The 6,000-nt window shown below is 32.7% G+C and overlaps 1 pseudogene; it reads right to left on the bottom strand.

The window, feature by feature from the left end:
• Positions 1 to 1,382: 1,382 nt before the first annotated feature.
• Positions 1,383 to 6,000, bottom strand: part of LOC149565099 (leucine-rich repeat receptor protein kinase HPCA1-like) — a 50,226-nt pseudogene continuing 45,608 nt past the window's right edge.

The following is a 6,000-nucleotide window of genomic DNA, read 5'->3' as shown; positions in this document are numbered from 1 at the left end:
GATACGATAACTCTATAAACATTACCTAGATACAATAAATATTAATATTCAATTTATATTTATAAAAAATAGATTCCTATAAATCACTATATATAAAAACATAGTATTAGTATTAGTATTCAATTTATATTTATAAAAAAAAAATTCTTATAAATCACTTTATATAAAAACATAATATATTTTATTCTAAAAACTAATATAACATCTACTCTATTATTAATAGCAATAATGATATTTGCGGACATATTAATGATACTTGGGATGCTAGCTTAGATGTTCCTTCATGGAATAAGATTTTTGACAGTATTTGGAAAAGTTCTATTGGTCCTAAAATCAAATGTTTCAAGTGGTTACTTATTCTTAATAAGTTGCCTATTAGGAATTCTTTTTCTGATACTAATATGTGCAACATTTGCAGAACCCTGGAAACGGGAAGACATATTTTTTTTGAATGCTCTTTTACTAAAGAGGTTTGGTTGATGTTTGGTATTTCTATCCCTACTTCTTTCAATATTCTTGGAGTTATTATTGGATTTATTTATAATGCTAAGAAAGATGTTAACATGTCTTGGGATATTCTGTCAGCTAACATTTTGGGGCAAATTTGGAAGTGCAGAAATGAAGAAAAATTTCAAATGTCCCTAGATTGCTTATTGAGTCTTTTCGAAGTCTCACTTATTTCAAAAAAAATCACAGATTCAAATAACTATGAAGGTCAACAAGGCTAAATTCAAAAGACTGCTTAAGGATGGGCATGCCACATTCTTTGCTAATGAAGTTAAGAATGGTTACTTCTGGAGGCTGCACCTGGATAATATTCATGCTTTCAACCAAACTATCTAGCGAATCAACAAGGAAATTAAAAGAAACCCATAGAACACTACTAGCGAGATGTTTTACATGCTAAAGCAGATTCAAGATCAGAAGAATTTGGTCTGGATGGAAGGTGATATGGGTTGGACAATGTGGGTGGACACCTTTGATGATGTGCTGCAGTAACTGTTATTTTATGATTTAGTCCTTTTTTGCTTTTTGATCTAGTTGTATATAGTATTCAACTTTTTTGTTGTGTGAGGCTGGTTCTTTGATTCTTTGACTCTAGGTGGTCTTTAGTTGCTTTTGTGAACTCCTTATTCTTAATATAAAAACTAATATAACAAATATTCCTTTTATTCTTTATAAAAAATCTTTATTCTTTTTAAAAATAAGACTTTTTATGAACTACTATCCATGAAACATACATCAATAAATTTGCTTCCAAACATAATATACTTTCTTTACAAAGTATACTTTTCCTTGCAAGGTAACTAGAAAGTTTGCCACATTTAGAAAACCGTAACAATTCCAGCCTTACCTTATAATCCAAGTTCGGTGGTGGGCAAGGAAATATTTTTTTGGAATTGGGAAAATACATTGATCAATCCATTACATCACCATTTGTGTACAAAGATGCAGTTCCACGAACACAAGCTCAAAGATCACTTAGGTTCTACAGTCGCAGGCACAATATATCCACCACTACCACTGTAATCGAATGAACCCGATGCAGTATCAGCAGAAGGACGAACGGCAAACTTCCCAAATGCAAAACCACTTTCCATCTCTATGTCCCCTTGTCCATCATTACATCCACACTTTTTCGCCATTGACTCAAGTTCTTTAACCACTTCGCTCATTTTCGGCCGATTTACACCAAAATCTTCACAGCAACGCATGGCTAAGCTTACAAAGCTTCCCAAAACAGATGATGTAATGGGAGGGTTTCTGAGAACCGTGTCCAGCAGATGGTGACGCTCAAGAGCATTTACCCCTCCTCCTTCAATTGCATTACTCACTTCTCGAACCAGATATTTCCCTCTTTCTATGGGCAGCCTCGAAGTTAATATTTCGAGCAATACAAACCATAACTGTGCACATCGCTCTTCTGGCTCAGTTGCTGTATCATGTAATTCTCTGGGTCCAGGTACCCCTGCCCAGGCCCCATTTCACAAAACCTTTCAATTTAGAAATAAAATTTTGCAGGAGAAAAGATTTCAAAGTTTCAACAAGGTCATGTATTAGCAATATCAGATTTCTGCAATACATTTATTATACAATTTTAATTTTTGAATTAGATTGTGTGTGAGTCTTTGTCATCAATATTTAGGATCACCATCTGTGATTTATCATCAGAATGAGACGGATCAATATTTCAGATCATACTCTAGATTCATTTTGAAATATATTCTATGATCCATCATCGAAATAAGATAGGAGCTATTTCATTCTGATGATGAATTACAGAATGGTCTGAAAGGTTGATGAAAAAACTTACAATCTAATCCGAAAATAAAAATTGCATTGAAGTTATGTATGAATTTGAGCTTGATGGGTTTAGATTAGATAATTGTATTCACAACTGTTCCCTTGACTTGAGTTGTGATATATTCTCTGGCGCCTGAATTGGCTATGAGTTTGGAAAGGCCGAAATCTGCTACCTTGGGATTGAGATTTTCATCAAGTAGGATGTTGCTGGACTTCACATCTCGGTGAATTATTGCTGGATTTGCATGATCGTGGAGGTAGGTTAATCCTCTAGCTGTCCCCAAAGCAACTCGGATTCTTTTTCTCCAATCAAGATTTATCCCAGTTCTGCCTGTTAACAGAGGATTGTGTTCAAAAATCGAAATGCAGAAAAATCTTGATCAGTTTGAACTTTGGAGGCAGAGCAGAGAGAAAAGAGAAGTACCTGAGAGATTGTCTCTGAGGGACCCGTTTGGCATGAATTCATAGACAAGCATGTGTTCGCCCTCTTCAAAACAAATTCCAATCAGTCCCACCAAATTCTTGTGATGAACTCGCGATAGTAGTTCTATTTCGGTCTTGAATTCGACTCCGCCCTGCATAGATTCCTCTTTTGCTCTCTTCACAGCCACCATTTGGCCACTCGCCGCCAGCAGACCCCTGTACACCTGCATTTTAATGCAAACTCCATTTTGAAATCTATGAAAAAACATGATATGAAAGTCAAGTTAGGAGTTCCAAATGTTTAATGTAGCTAAAGAAAGGGAGATCAGCAATAAGCCAAGCCCAGAAAAAATGGGCTAGTCTTACATCCAGTAGTTCAGTTAACTGAATTCTAGAACAAATTTAAGATCCTAAATTCGAATTCTAACTGATCCATATAAAATTCAACAAAATTATGGCGATACAATGAGACCAGACTGTATCAATATAAGATCGAATGAAAGAAAGTGCTATATACCTTGCCATAACCTCCAGATCCAATTTCATCCAGAGAGGAGAAATTATTTGTAGCCTATTTCAGTTCCTTGAATGTGAACCACATTGCGCCTTTCAAAGTAGGAGCATCTACGCCATATTCGCCGCTTTGCAAGTTCCCATGATCCTGAAGAAAAACAATTACTCCCAAACAGAAATCAATCAATTCACCTAGGGACACCATAGGGAAGAAAAATGCAGATGCAATTAAATTAGTTCTTGAAGAAATTTTCTTACCGAATGGTCTGCTATTTTTAGCTGCCTTTTTGGCTTTCTTTTTCAACATCAATATATAAACGCCTAGTACCAAAATGGTCAGGATTGACACGGCCGCACCGATTACTATACCAATAATTGCGACTGTACTTAGGCGTATCGATCTGTTGGAAAGATCTGGAAATAAAATATATACAATTTTAGGCTTTAAAAATCCGATGAATGAGCAAACGATGGGGTTTGAAGAAGCAAGAATGAAAATGAGAACAATCAATCTCTTACCAAGAAACAAGTAGTCCGATATCGGACGGAAAAAGTTTGGTCCAAATTCCCCTGGCGACTTATAAGTATGCGAGCTTAAACTGTAACCAAGGTTTACAATTTCCGATCGCTCAAAATATATAACCCCAACCGGTGGAAAAATCCGGAGGGGAACTGCGAGATAATCATTTGCATCAAAATACATGCAGCCAAAAACATATACTGCTGACCCCTGCGGCAAACTCAAGTTGTTCATCAGGGATTTCTCAAAATTTTGGAATCTAGAATTATTGTTGAGAGCTGAAAAGAAAGCAGATCTGAACACCAGGTTCCCCTCAAAGGGCATTGCACATTCGTAGTTACGCGGATCCATTTGCATGTTCTCCGCTTCACATTTCAGATTTTCGACGCAATCATTTGCGGTACTTGTTGTGTACGAGGTGCTGTTTCCCGCCATTTCTGGATTGCAAGCTTTTTGACCGTATAGGCTTGTTCCTTCAGCGCAGGCCGGGTTACCAGATAGCTTGCTGCCACTGAATTGAGGGAAACTATTCAAGTCGCGATTCATTGTTATACCCTCCCTTACAAAATCATGGAAGCAGGAAAAATGTGTGCATATATGCAGTTGTCCAACAATGGTATCATCTCTCGTTTTAGTTACCCCTAAAAACAAGTTGATACATGATAATTAAAAGTTTATTAAAAATACTTTGGATATGCTAATGGTTGTTTATTTGTGTATTTATTTCATTTCTATATTGAAGAGTTGTGCACTTTTGGGTCATTTGTATTTGGTAAAAATATTTATTAAAGAATACGTTAAATTTCTTATGTATATTTTGTGTGGTTATAATGTATTGTTATTAGAGTTATATATATATATATATATATATATATATATATATATATATATATATATATATATATATATCTTTGTGTATATAACTAATTTGCTTTAAGTAACTAGAATATGAAACAATAATTTTAAACTCTTAAATTACATAGGGGAAAACTTTAAGAACTTAGAAAGTTATGATGGGTGTTTTATTGAATTCTTTCTCTTATAAATGAATTAAGATATATAGAAGACACATTGAATATGTCTCAATATTAGAGATATGATAAATGATATGATTTTTCATCATTTTAAAATATTTATATAATTGTTATAAGATAGTGAATTAAGAGGTGAAGTGTAATGTTATGTCTATGTTTATTAAAAATGATTAAGAATTAATATATATATTTTTGAATATGAATATTTTTACTTTAAATTAACTAATAGTATGAATATCTTAACTACATATATCTAAAAGATGTACGAGATAATAATAGTCTTTAATTTTTTTTTATCAAATTTATTATTTAATATAGATAAATAACTTAAAACTGATATCCTTTTTTTAATCAACAAATTTATTTTGTTTTTTATGTATACTATGTGTAAGTTATTGTAATGTTTTCCTAAATAAACCCCTATCCCCTGACCCCCAAGAAAACCTCGCTCCGCCTATATAGACAATATATTGCCGCCCTTTTTGCCCATTTTAAATCCCTTAATATTAATGCACATGATATTATATTGCCCCTGCTCATGAGCCATAATGACAAGAAGCCTATCATGCAAAAGGGGATTCTAAAACAAGGCATGGAAAAAAGCACTACCATCCCACCAAGTAGGTGAATGCCAAATATAAATTGAAGGTGAGATCCAAGCTACACCCAAAAGTAGTTCTTGAGCTTTGGCATATCTCCATTTTAAAATAAAATTTTAATAATAATAATTAGATAATACAATGTTATTAAATAAATAATGATAATAAAGTTATATTAAAACTAATACTAAAATATAAAAATATGAAATAATAATTATTTAATCTATATCATAAATGAAATAATATTTCGTATGATATTTTAAATAATTAAAAAATAATAAAATTTCAATGAGTAAATAAAGAAATAAAATAAAATACAAGAGACAATATTGTAGAAAGCGAGTTAATTTCTAAATAGAATTTAAGAAGAAATAATAATAATAATAAATAAGGAAGTAAATAAATAATATCACATAGAATAATAAAAATTAACAAAATCTAATGAAGAGTCAAGAGATGCTTAGCAAATAGACATGACTCCTTAAAATTAAGATATAAAAGGGAGGAGAGTTTATTTTAGAGAGAGGGAAAATGAAGAGGAGAAGATAGAAGTTCAAAAAGTAAAAATGAAAGAGGAAAGTAATATGAAGAAAATAAGGAAGTGACT

Source organism: Cupressus sempervirens, chromosome 3, assembly GCF_028749045.1.
Source record: "Cupressus sempervirens isolate cs-2001-9-10 chromosome 3, ASM2874904v1, whole genome shotgun sequence".
NCBI classification, from domain to species: domain Eukaryota; kingdom Viridiplantae; phylum Streptophyta; class Pinopsida; order Cupressales; family Cupressaceae; genus Cupressus; species Cupressus sempervirens.
Note: the sequence above shows the minus strand (reverse complement) of the source record. Positions and strands in the feature narration are given on the sequence as shown.